Below are 13,991 nucleotides of genomic sequence, written 5' to 3' on the forward strand. Positions count from 1 at the left end.
ACTATGAGTTATGTCATTTTAGATATGATGCACAGATTTCTGGCTGCTTCCTCTTGTGAAACTCTTCCATTTAGCATTAGAATGACATAGGGCTGGGAGGGTCAAATTTCCTCTTGGTGGGAACAGGGACTTTGATTTGTAGGTGAAGGTGGTAGTAAAACCAAAGTATTATCAGGTAAAATTAAGACCACAGATGAAACTTTTCTGACGTAAGTTGTGGGGAAGGTTTACCAGTCAGCCTAGCTATATCCCTGTCAGCCTCTACAGCACAAAGCTCGAAAAAGGACATGATCCACAGGAAAGGACATGATCACGCATTTCTCAGATTGCTGCTAACAACAGTTTTATTAAACAAGAGATACATCTTGCAGCACAAGGCATTACTGTGCCTGCTGAACTGAGAGTATGAAGGTCACTTATGTGAAAAATGCATGGTAAATACTTATTGATAAGTTGCAGGCAACCACAGAGAAGAGTGAAAAGCTTTATGTGCTACTAGCATAAAACAGAGTTTTCAATCCAGTGACAGCATTAACTCTTTTGAAACCCCTCAGGGTCAATCCTGCAAGTGTGTCCTCATATGCCCAGGATTCATATGTCTCTCTCCATCTGGCTCTTCTCTCAAAACAGTTTTATATTGTTCTACTGACTGCAATATATATATCTTCCTGCTCAGATCTCCATGGGAGTAGAACTGAGTCAAGGGACTTGAAGATGAACTTAGTAAAGTTTTTAGTGAGACCATGTGACAGGAAAGCATTTGAAAATGAGCATTTCAAAGGGAGTTAGGGAAGAAGTTTGGGCAAAGAGGAAAACATTATCGGGGCAGAGAAAAATGAATAGTTGTTTTGAGGATCCAGGATTAAGTCAGGATAGAGAAATGTAAAATTACATGCTTAAAAACTTTGCAGAGCATAAAAGCAAGTGCTTGTGGTTTACAAGTTCTAGGTAGGGAAAGGGGAGAAGGGAAGTGATTTATCTAGGATTGCTAGTGGGCTACTAGCTGTGATCATTGAAAAAGGGCTATTATTGATAATTTTAAAAGCTGGTTGGGCTTTTTGGATATGTGTTAACCCAGAGATAGATTGACTCCACATGAGTGGTATGTGGGTGACAGTTTGCTGATTGCAATCCTAGCTGCGTGTGTGACATGGTCTCTCACTGCCTTTTTACCTTTGGTGCACTGGATCTGTTTGCTCTGGATTAAAATGTGGCTTAGAGCTCATGGAGAGTTTAAGACCTGTCATATAACAGACAGCAGGAAATGGAAAGGACCCATAAAAGCCAGTGGTGTCTGTGTTACATTGATCTAATATACCTGGGAATTATTTGGATATAGCTCTGCTGTACTGTGTCTGCATACTTAAGGGATGCTGAGCTCCAATGTTTAAAAGAAAGGGCTTTTTGTCCCAATGAGGAACCACCCAAATTCTGCCCAAAAGCCAGAATCTGCTGCCCTGTCGTGGCTGAAACTCAGTTTTGGGGTTTTAAGCGATGAGCCTACGGGACTGGATCATCAGCCATAGCATTGCTGTTTTGCCTGTGGATGGGCAGAGTTGGGATCGCCAGGCAGGGGTGATCAAACCCTGAGGAGCAGAGGATGTGGGCTTTGATGTATTGCAGAAGGGCACCAGAGCTGTCCTTCCTTGAGAATCCAACTGCCACAGGTCTGAGCAAGAGTTGCTTTTCAACCAGCTGGGTTATTAATAATTGGTGCTAGGCAGTTGATTGTGCTGTTTGTATTTCTCCTCCCTTTCTTTAGCTATCTGGTGTTAATGAAGGGGTTCTTATCCTCTATCAGCCCTTTGGTGCCTGCCTGCCCATTCCTATCTTCCAGACGGTAAGGAGCCCCTCACAACTGTTGTATTTCACTCTCTTTGGGGAGTTCTCCCTTTCCTCAAGAGAGGGCACATCCCTGTCCTACAAAGAAATGGTGGTACATAGGAGATGCGCACAGGGCCATCACAGTGTCACAGAAACAGACCTGTTCATCCTTTTTGTAATAAAGCAAACTCTTTTTGATTTTTGTAGCTGTGGTGCTTGTGTTCTCACTGCCTCCCACTTGAGCATAGCAATTCTCAGTTGGGAACAGCATCAGATTGCAGCGGGGTTAGCATGTGGTAGCAAGAATGATGCTGGGGGCCCTGAAGGAGGGAGAGCATTGCTCTAATTTTAAATCACTGTACTGGCAGCTTCATCTTAGATCAGCTTACCCAGACTCAAAGGATATCACTATGTTCTATTTAACTGAAATTAACCTCTACTGATACGAGGCAATTACATTCCAAAATCAGCGGTGAACTTCTGCTAATCAGTCCCCATTTGACACTGTCCCTAGGTTTAAGAGCATTACTTTCAAGCTGTGAGAACAGGTTTTTAAACCCAGCTTTGGGACTTCTTGAGTCCCAGCCAACTTGTGGGCAGCTGAGTGTGTGTTGCACAGTTTTTAATCACATATATTCTGCCATGAGCTGATTTTGCAGAGCAGGCTGAGCCTGGCTTGTGACTGAGCTCGCCTGGCCCCTGGGCACTCCTGTCCTCAGGAAGGAATAGTAAGGTAAGAAGACTCCTTGTGTGTCTTCTTCCCGTGTGCAATGAGATCACCCACCTCCCACAATCTCTTGCCTGTGTAGTGCCAGCACTAGCATGGCCTCCACAGTCCTGCTCTAAGAGATGGCAGGAAGAGACTGGGAGAGGCCAGCACAGGGGACACCTATTTCTGGAAAAGGGCTGATTCAGCCATCAAAGCAATTCATGTTCATGGGTCATGAAGGAGGACAGAAATAGGAAGCTACCTTGTTCATGTCCTCATTTAACAATGACTTATGGACACAGGAGAGGAAACAGTTATTGAATGGCAACAGCAAATGCTAAATCAGGTTACCCTGCTGTCTGAATAGGTGAAACCCAGTGGTTATCTTCAGAGAGTGGTAGAGTGTCCTAGAGAAAGGATATGTGAAGGAGAAGAGTAGGCAGCTGTGCTTCTCACCCCACACCTCTTCCCACAAGCCTCTGTAAAAAGACCTTCCTAAAGAGTGACATTTGGACATGAGGATGTCTGGTCCTAGAATCTTGTGGGTTTGAGGAATCAGCCAAACTTCTTGATATTTAACTATATCTAAATGTCCAGAAGCTCCACATTGAGGCAGTCATCTGGGGACATGGGTGAGTCAGGACCCACATGTTCGTGTCCGCATGGCCTCCTGTTTTATTGGAATGGTTTTCCAGACTGGGAGCTCTTCTGAAAGATACTTTTGGATTGAAGCTATGTTTACCTTTGCTAATGCTCATGTTGCTGTGATCCTTTTCCTTCTTTTAATATCATGTGACAATTTACAAACCTGGAAGTTTTCTTTATGTGGCCTTAGAGTCTGTGTGGAAGATTTATTGTTGCATCTTGTTTTCTGATTCTCATCAGTGGTATTTCTTAAACTGCATTTGTTGAGGGCTTAGTGCAACGAACTCTCCTGTACATTGAAGTAAAGACCCTGCATGACTTATAAGGGAAGGTAAGTGGGAGAAGAAGCTAAGTATTGGCTATTTAAACTTAAGCACAGCTGAGCTGCTAAGCCACCTCCAGTTCACCTCCATGCTCAACACATTCACTCTCACCATCAGACCTTACAGGTACTGGCAGTGGTCAGTGCTTTGCAGGGTTCTCTCTGGGCTGCTTCAAAACACTTGCTCTTCTCTTTGAAGTTTCCTGGGAAGTCCCCCTACAAAGTGGGTCTGAGCAAAGCTGCTTCTGCTTGTGCCGTCTTGAGTCCAGGTTCAGATTGTGTCCAGAAGCAGCTCAGTATTTTCTGTGCTTCAGTACATATATAGAGGAAAGCAGCCTGCTGAAGTCAGGACCAATAACCAGACCTCTGCATTTCTACTGAAATAGAAATGATGTGGGAAAAGATCAGGCTTTGTTTATTCAGGGTAGAGAAAAGATCCTGTTATGGCTGAGACATAAGGCAGCAGGATATATACATCTAAATGTAATGCTACTAAGGTGCTTGTAGAAGCTCAGAGCTGCCAAGCGTTCCGATTGCATTGTAGTGTCTAAACCAAACAGAGTGGAAAAGTGCCTCTGTGCTTTAATGACCTTTTCTGGGGTCACGTTCTAGTCCCATTCATTTGGGGATTGAATCCTTTTTTTTTTCTTTCTCCCTTCAGCAAATGTTTAAATGTTAAAGTTCATCGTGAGTCTTAGATGAATTTCTGTACCCTTCCCAAAGTCCTCTGCAGCACTTGCACCTCTCTGCTCCCTGTCTGCTGATCCTGACCTGCTACATACCTTATTTTGTATGAGCTTTCAAATAATGCCTGTTTCAGGCTGCCTGCCGATGTTCCCCATACAAAAAGCTTTAAGAATCACAAGAGCCTGGGTAAATATAGTAGAACTATTGCTCTTGTAGGACGCGACTCCTGTGTTCTCAGCCCAGTTTGCTCATTGACCCATTGGGTGACCTTGGAGAAAGTGTTCTGGAACAGGGATTGACTTCATCAGGCTGGTTACTAACTCATCTCAGCCTTGTACTGGTAAAAGAAGGGCTTCTGTGTCAAAGAGATACCCTCACCCAGGCCCTATTCAGCTCTTTTCAGTGCTCGTTGGACTTTACTCTGAGTTTTCTTTGAAGAAAACAATGTCATCTTTTATGGATGAGAGGAGCAGAGTTTGTCAGAACAGAGAGGCTTCCATCTGCCAAAGATTCAATCCAACATTGATGGGAAAATCTAAATGAAGCTCCTCCAAATGTTACTGATTCATGTTGTAATATTATTTGAAACCAGAAATATCTGCATGTTCATCTCCATGCTTGTTCATAAAGGACTACCCCAAAAGCTCTCATCTCTTACCCTCAATTATGAAAGAAATAACTAGTACCTCTTTTCTATGCCATATTTTGATAGTAAGCTTGGAGAGTGCTTGCATTGGAAAACTGCCCAGAGAGCATTTTATTGGTCACATTCAATTTTAAAATGGTTTATATCTTCCTAAACCCCAGGTTTACAGTATTTAATATTACTAATGGGATGGTAAGATTGCCAAGCATTTATCAGCATAGAGATATCAGAATGGAAATAGTAAAATGACACATTAATCTTTGAGCTCTTAATATGTTGCCACAGAAACACCCACTGCCCATTATCCAGCTGTTATGAAAATACCAAGTTCTTAATAATAGACATGTTGGAAGAGAGGTAGAAGTGCTTGGGGAATGAATATTGCAGTTGGCTCAAACCTTCCTTTCCTTGTTCAGCTTCAGTCACAACCTGTTTGGTCTTGCAGGCCGTGCTGCCTGCCTCCTATGGAGATAGGTCATTGCCAGGCAATAAGATAAGAGACAGTTTGGTTTTTTTTTTCTTTTTTTTTTTTCTTTTTAAATAAAGCCACACTAAGTACTCTTATGCAGGACACGTGGTCTGTAATGACAGCAGAGCTCCCACTGGCTTCACTGGCTCTAAGTGAAACTCTCGGGGACCTGACATTTATTGTAAACACTGGTTACAGTTTTAAGGGTGAGCAGGGGACCAAATTACGGGCTGCCCACAATTTGCAGGGCTGTGATTTTGCAGCTAACACCACTTCTAGGCTTGGCCCCCTCTGCATCGCTCCAAGTCCTGATAATACCCATAGCCTATTCGAAAATGGAGAAACTGCGCATTTGAAATTCCTGGCTGACATCTTTATCTGATGAGAAGAGAGTGAGCATCAGCAGCATTTGCACCTGAGCCTGTATGAGCCTAAATACTCCTGCCTCTCAAAATGCTTCCCACAGGCTTTATTGGGTAAACAAAGTTTAGTTAACAGTCACCTCATTAAACAGCCTGCTTCTGTCTGGATGTTAAAGGAACTGGAACTGAATAATACATGTCTGAAGGTGCTTCTGCCTTTTACTTCAAGCAAAAGTAATTGGTCTCTTTCTAATAAGAAAATCCAAAGGAAATTTTTTCCCTTATGACTGGGGAGGTGGAAAATCTGTGTGGAACCAAATGTTATTGGATATATTGGGGTGATAATCTTTCCTTAGAAAGAAGGCCCCTCTGGTACGTTCCCTGGCATACTCAGGAACAGGCAGTCCAACCTGAGCAGCTCAGCTGATTTTGGCTCCATTTACTCCTTCAAACTAACCTCTAGTGAAGGAGAAGAAACAACTGTTCCCCAGCTGAGGTCAACCCACTGCCCTTGCTTGGACCGGGAACTGTGCTGGAAAGAGCAATGCACTGTGCAGGCTGATAGCTCCGGGCAGAAGCAGCATCTTATCCATAGGTTATGGTACCAGTATTTTCCAGAGGCTCTTAAAGAGCAATGAAACTGCTGCTTTATAACTTGTATTCATGCAAGTGGCGATGATTTTATTTGTGGAATAGGCAATGGGGTAAAACAGAGATTCTCTCTTTTAACCCAAATGTTCTCAGAAATAGAGAGCAAAGGAAGTTATATGTGGGGTTTTCTGCTTTAATATGCAGCTCTGCTTTTTTTATGAGGAATGCACACGTGCACTTTCCCTGATGAACAAGGGATTCGATGTTAACTGGTACATATTCAAGCTTACAGTTCTTTGGCATGTCTCTCTAATAGCACTGTTGCCCCATCTCTTCCAAAATCAGATCCCACACGCAAAAGTGTGTTTAAGTCAAACTTTCTCTGTGAGACGCTTATTTTAAGCTCCACAGAGGCTTTGCAGGTGCATCAGAAAGAACCAGAGCTCATATAGCTTCAGCGAAAATAAAAAGATCTGTTCACCTAGTGCGTCATCCACAATGTCAGACAAAAAGTCAACACCTCTGTTTATCTCATGTTTCCACTATTCACAGTCCTGATAACCATAAGTACAACTGATACCTGCTGTATATCTTACGAAGAGTCAGGAGACACGTCTGAAAATCACAGGAGCAGTTCTGCAAGAGATCTAAGCATTCATTCAGTGCCTGTGTGTTAACTTTACTAGTCGGGGACTATCCCACAAAAGCATGTGTACAGATGGTAATGATCCTTTGGGTGCATTTTAGAATGGAAAAAAGCCCCAACTACCAGCCTTGTAGATTCTTTGATGTTACTTGTCCAGAGCATTTTATTCAACCAGAATAAACACTGTGCTGGGATGATGACCTAGTGGAGCACACTGCAGGGGAAATCATTAATGCCCACACATTTGTTCTGTTGGGCACCATGACCTAAGAATAAAAAGTCATCTGTGGTGATGCATGTGCACTTTGCAGGGATTAGCCCATCTGTATCTTTCCATTTTTTAATAAAATGCCAGCTACATGACTGTTTCAGCACTCGTGATGATTACTGTATTATGCATCTGCTAAAACTAATGATGCAAGGAATTTCCAAAGTTTGAACAATTTCTTTGTTTCCTAAAGCTCAAAGATAGAACACTTCTGGCAACTGAATGAAAATTTCTGAATTGAATTAGGAGGACAATTGGATTAGGAGGTGTTTTTTTTTTCATGTTCTAAGAAATAAGAGTTAAATATCCTACCACAGTAAGACTACACACGGTAGACCACACATAGCAATAATTCAGAACTAGATAAAGAAAAGACTTGATTTACATTTATTTTTGGATGCACAGAATGAGTCAGAGCCTCATCTTCTCACTGAAATGAATGGAGTTTTGTTTGTTGTTTTTTTTTTTTTTTATACTGTGGGTATGGTACGTGTTTTTCTCTCAAATAATCCAGTCCGTTGTTGTATATATCTATTTTTTTTTATTTAATAATATTAAACTTGCATTCTAAGGGTGCATCCCTGTGTAGACCTGCCTCTAGCTGAGGACTAGGCGGCTCTTGCCAGCTCTGTAGTCAGATAGTTTGTTTTCCTGACCTGATCACCTTTTCTAACATAAGCTAACTGCTGAGGCTGACTGCAGCAAGGCAACAATTTCAGCAGAGGGCTGGTCCAGGCAAGGAAGATACTACATATTGAGGTAGTGAGTGATTTATGTTGCATTCCTGCTCTGCATTTGCTGTCCATGGAAATGTGCTCAGTGAGCCGATGGTATGGAGAACAACTCAAACATCATCTGGCTTTGAAAGAGAAGGAATTTCCTTGTGTTGGCAACTGCAGAGTTGCACTAGGGCTGATTTTTTTCTTGGTAAGAAAAAAGCAATCGTTCCCTGTCACAGTACCCTAAAGCAAACTCTTACCCATCCATCAGCTGACCATTCCTCTGTGATGTCCAATAATAGCTGGTATGGCCCAAAGATCCCAGACTCTATAGCTGCTTGGCTGTTTTCAGAATCAAATTCCTACTCCAGAAAATCTCCTAGTCCTAACTCATTCTTAGGAAGGTTAACTTTTGGGATCGCTCCAGCTCTTAAGGGAAGGCAGTGTCCCAGAGAGCTGAGGCTTAGACCAAGCTGGCTTGGACAGGTTCATAGGAGCACCTTGCACACCTGCACAGAGGAAGTAAGGTCAACCACTGTAATTTCAGTAATATATCCTCCCTGGTTAATACCAACTTACAGAGGTTCAGCCACAGCTGGATAGAAAGAGATTTTGGCTAGGCATAGCATTTGAAACTTTAGAAACAGCTGCTGAATAAAAGACATCCCAAAATACTTTGCTTCCCTCCAGTGAGTACAGCGCTGTTTCAGTAATCATCAGAGGTAACTTCCTCATGCCCTCAACTCCTCCTCTCTGCCTTCTCATTCACCTTCAGCTTTCAGCTTTCCTCTCCCCATCCACATCTCACCTATGGCGAGCGCTAGAAAACCTGCATGCTTGTCTCTGGGAATGGTGGAACCACAGCCTGAAGTATCTGAAGGTAAAACCTGCTCATTTTGGAAGCTCATATAGTTTCATTTTCCTTTCCCTTTCAATAGAGTGATGCAAAGTATGATACAGGGTGAGTGAAGCTGGACAAAAAATTTAATCACTACGTTACAGTATTCACTTTTCTGACATATAAGTCCTAATTAAAGAGCACCCTGCAAACTTCTTCTATAGGAATATATTCTTAATAATGTGAATTTTCCACTTAGGTTCAGCAGTGCATCCAATGGTAACAGGCACAAAGCCGAGTAGTAACACATTTCTGGGTCATGTCCTAATGTTGAGAACAAGTTTGCCCTACATTTGGGAACATCTGGAATGATGTGATGAGACTGTTACAGTACTCCCATGTCTCTAAGGAAACAGCTTTTCCAGTTCTCTTGGCAGAAGGAATATCTGAAGGATCTTAAGGCAGGGAGCTGTGTTCCTGTGGCACAGCTTCAACTTGCTTAATGGTGTCTCCCCACCACAGCTTTACTCTGCCCGGGCAGGCAAGAGCATAGCAATTCTAAACAATGTTTTCTAAAGCAGCCTCTGAAGTCCTGGGACAGCCTGAGAAGAAAATCAGGGTTTACAAGACCTAAGCAGGACCCTGAATGGAGATTGCCATGGCTGCTTCAGCCTTGGAGGCGTTGCTGCAGAGGATTTGTCCACCTGCATTTCCAAGCTTGTGGTGCACATGTATGTAATGGTCTGGGTTGCATTATAGACTGGACATCTGAACGGAGACCCAGACTGGCATGTCTGACTGCATAACAACAGACAAACCTGCCCCTGTTCCAGAGGGCACATTGTCCTGTGTTTGGAGGTGGCTGCCATGTCTCTACAGACCACGTCGGTAGCATGCTGCCACGTGGGCAGAACAGGTGGATGTGGGTGGCAGTATCACTTACCCACTGCCATCAGCATGGAGTCACCACACCATACAGCGAACAGCGTCAGTAGCAGTTGTCTGCCCAAGATTATGATCCACACAGGCATGGGATTAGAGCAGATTGCTGGTCACAGCCACCTGAGTCTGTAAGCTGCTCAAACGTGAGTGATACCGTGCTAGGAAATGGGCTGCTGGTTTTGCCTTCTCTCTAAAAATATTTGTATTCAGTATGCTTCACTTAGCTTAACACAGTAGAATACAAGCTGGTAGTGATGAAGAAACCTAAGGAAATGCTTTTCACGTGCTAATAAATGCATATACCCTGAAAAGCAAATAAAACGAATTTCAGGGCCAGGACAGATTGCTCTGCAAACATCTTTAAGAAAACCAAACCCGAACATATTTTCCATATAAAATTCTTTAAAGATGGGAATAAATTAAATACATCTTTCCTGCAGGAAGGAGCTCTGTTCCATGTATTTCAGTACAGTGCAATCTTCTATCGACTGCAGATGTAAAAGCAAAGCTTGTGGCTGGGATGTACCCAAGCTCCAGGGCTGTGCTGGACAGGCATAGAGGTAGCCCAAGAGCAAGTGACAGCAGGAGGAGGCGGTGCTGCCTGGTAGCACTGCAGTTCCTTGGTGTGGGCATCACTGCTGTAACTCCAGGACCACGTGACCAGGGATTTTTTGTGAGGCCAAATCTTCTTCTGTTCACACAACTTCACGGAAGATCTTGGTTTAGCTAGATCTGTCAACTTGTAAACTCATCCTTCCATCTCTCAGAGTGCTGGGGACACTCTTTCAGTTTGAATCCTGCAAATGTAACCCATCGAGTGATGGTGACTGGGAAAAACCAATGTTTAGCAGTCAGCCTACGTGTGTTTGCTATGAACATCAACTGAAATGTTACAAGTACGGGATGTTGTAGTACCACCCTGCTTTTCCTCTGCAGGGAACCTCTAACTGTGTTTCTCTCCGTGTTGGGTCTGACAGTATGTGACTGTTTCATGAGGAACCATGTGATAAGACACAAACCAGTCTTTTTAAAGTGTTAAATGGAATTTAAAGGTGTCTGTACACAACCCTGGTATAACTTCCATTATCCTTGAGTAGTACAACACCAATTTCAGGTCACAGATGTAACTTCACTGAATAGTTTTCCATGATGCTTTATGGAGGAACCACTTTGACAGGTGAATTCAGCTTTGCTTGATTGCATTTTTATAAAGAGATCAGTGCTTAAAGTGCTTCTTGTAGGAGCTCAATTTTACAAGGGGCCAAGAATCTCTGGCAGGCTACTGAATACCATCAACTCTGTATTTTAACTATAGGTTTCCAGTAAAGAGACATTACCTTGCAGAATTGAGCTCAAATGAATCTTATCAGGCAATACAGCATGTTGGCTCTGAACCTGTAATTTATGTGAATTTTTGCTAATTTCAGTGAACAGAAGGATGCTCAGCACTTTCCAATATTGAACTTTAATGAGGAGTCTGGACAACCCTGTCAAAAGTGTTTCATTGTAACAGTCTTTCTCTATCAGAGGTTAAGGATACTGAGTAAATTGCAGAACTGACCCTGAACATGGATTTATTTCATAGAGTCTTAAAAGAGATTGGTGACACTTAACAGCCTTGTTTACTGCAAAAACTGTTTCAAATGAACACTTATCTAAATGCATTTGTTCCTGGAGGTCAGCACAGGGAAAGGAACAATACGTTCATTAATAATATCTCTCAGATATGGCTTCTGCTGTTGATTTTTGCTTCATCTGGATACCGTGCCTTGTATTAGTGGTGAACCACAACAGAAAAGCTTTTCAGAAGCAGTGAGTGGTCTAGCAGCCTCCCTCACCGTACTAGGACTGCACGGCTGGTTGCTGGTGCTGACACAGGCATCTGCAAAGATTGTCACAGGGTTAAATGCTTCCCTTGGATAAATTGTCTAAAAATCAAGACAGTGACAGAACCACTTGACATTCAACAGAGCTTCCACGGTTAAGCTAAAAGATTTTAGGTCATTTATTTGTGGTAGGTTGTAGATCTTGAGGATAACTACAAAATCAGCCCCAGCTGTCAGCAGAATGAACACAGCCATTTAAATGCTTTGTTTGGACCTATATTTAAATTCTGGCCCAGGTGAAAAGCAGGCATGCTATCTCAGTATTCATGGCTTAACAGCAGCAGAAATGCAGGTAATGCACAGTAACCTGTTAGTGTTGCCATGTATTGCAAGAGTCGTGTCAATTTTGAAGGCTTTGGGGATTCCTGAGAACCACAAGAAGTGCTTCAGACTCCAAACTGCTGCTCTTCCTCTCCATTTATCATATATGCAGAGGGCCAAATTCGGAGCTGATGCAAGTCTCCTGATTTTTTGGGATGTGGCCGAGACAAACTTTGCCCTTTTAACTCTTGTTTTTCTTTCCAAGCTGTGTTGAAATACTTTGGTCCTGTGTAGTTTTTTATTACAAGGAAAACATACTTGCTCTGCGCCTCTTCGTGTCACCATTTTGACATACCAACCCCTTCTTTTCTCTCCAGGCAGTCTCTGGAGAGCCTGGAAGAGCGTAACAGCTCATTGACTTGCAATGTGATTAATCCTTGGATTAGTCAAAATATGATGCAAACAGATCCTGACCCAGTGCTGAATGCTGTTCTTGCCTGTGCATGCAGTGTTAGGTACCTTACAACTGTCTCGAATTGATCAGGACATCCGGATTTTGTAACCTCATTTTATAACTGTTCCTCTCTCTCTTAATTCCATCCTGTGAAGTTCTGAGGATATGTAACAAGAAGCCACCCAGTTACTATTCCTTGCAGCTATCTGCCAGTGTCACCTGCTTCTCTGGCATCATCATGCAAGCATGCACTGTCACACTCCCCGCTGGAATCTCAGCTCGCGGGTTGAGATTCACACCATCACTCAGCCTGACGAGAGTATTGACTCCTGGAGCCAGAGCTGTGTTTGGGAGCACATAAAAGCACCGGAGTCCCCTACGTCTTGGCAGGACTTCAAGGACTATCCCAATGAAGAGATCTTGACAGCATAGTTGTAAACTCCACAGGCCCCAAGGGCTCAAACACCATGATATTTATGCTGCAGACTGGATTGCCAAGATAGTATCGCTGTTATGCAGACATCAGTCTCTGGGTAAGAAGTAGCATTTCTCACACCTGTTAATTGGCATTTGAAAAAATTGAGACTGACTGGAGTGGGCAGTGTGGCTGAGAAAGACAATGCATGCAAAGGCTGTATCCGGTGTTTCTTCTGTTCTCTGTTCAAAGGGACTTCAGCTGCAGGGGTACCACAAATATTTGTGAAAGCCAGTATTAACTGAATTAATTACATACTGCATTATTGACATTCCTGATATATTTAGGACTGTGCTTTTACACTCCTTTCAGTCTTTATTACAACCTCAGTCTCTGCAAAAAGGTAAGAAGTCCAGAGCTCTTAAATTAGAAACAGGTTTAGGAAGCACCTAATGGTATGATAAACTACTGAGAGATTACATGCAGGCTTTCAAATTAAGCGTGATCCTTCATACTTTGCTCAGCTCTATCCCTGATGGAAATACTATATCTAAGCTAGGTTCTCCACAAAATTTCACCAGACTGATCTGATTGTAGTAGTAAGCCTAGGTACGTTTGTATTAGAAGGCAGTAATTAGAACATGAAAGATGGAGAGGTGAAGTGGGAGACGTTTTGGCAGGTAGTGCTTCTGGCACTTCAGGCAGTGTGAGGTAAGTGCAGCAGTACTGAAATTAGTTCATGAAGTCAAGTGTTGACAGCAGATTTCAGACTCAACCTGTTGAAGTAAATAGGGCAATTAACACCTTTGATAACTAATTTTTAAGTTCACTTGTGGGGAAAACCCTTAAGTTCCAAAGACATCATTGCATTGTTCAGCTTTGATCTTCAGTATCTTTTCCTGAGAACTGCAAGGGTTATATATTAACATAACATTTAAAAGACATTGGACCATAAAGGGCATAATTCTATGACCCAGACAGACCGCTTCATAAGCGGAACAACAGAACAGGAGACACAAAATCCTGCTAATAACTTTAAACTCTGTTTTTGTGGTCTAAAGACCTGATTTTCTTTCTGAACAAACTCATTTTAATTTGGAACAATTCCATTCATTTCAAACAAGTTATAATGAAAATAAAGCCCGTGTCGGTAATATGAGAATCTCGACCACAGGAAGTCAAACCCCAAACCATCTTGAAATTATTCATCCTCATGTAAAATATCTGGAAAGTGCTCCCATCTAATAGTCAGCAGAAATTCATCAGATTCTTAGGAAAAATCTCTCCTCATGAATGTAAGAAAAATG

The sequence above is a fragment of the Platalea leucorodia genome (genome assembly GCF_965183815.1).
Source record: "Platalea leucorodia genome assembly, chromosome: Z".
Lineage (NCBI taxonomy): Eukaryota > Metazoa > Chordata > Aves > Pelecaniformes > Threskiornithidae > Platalea > Platalea leucorodia.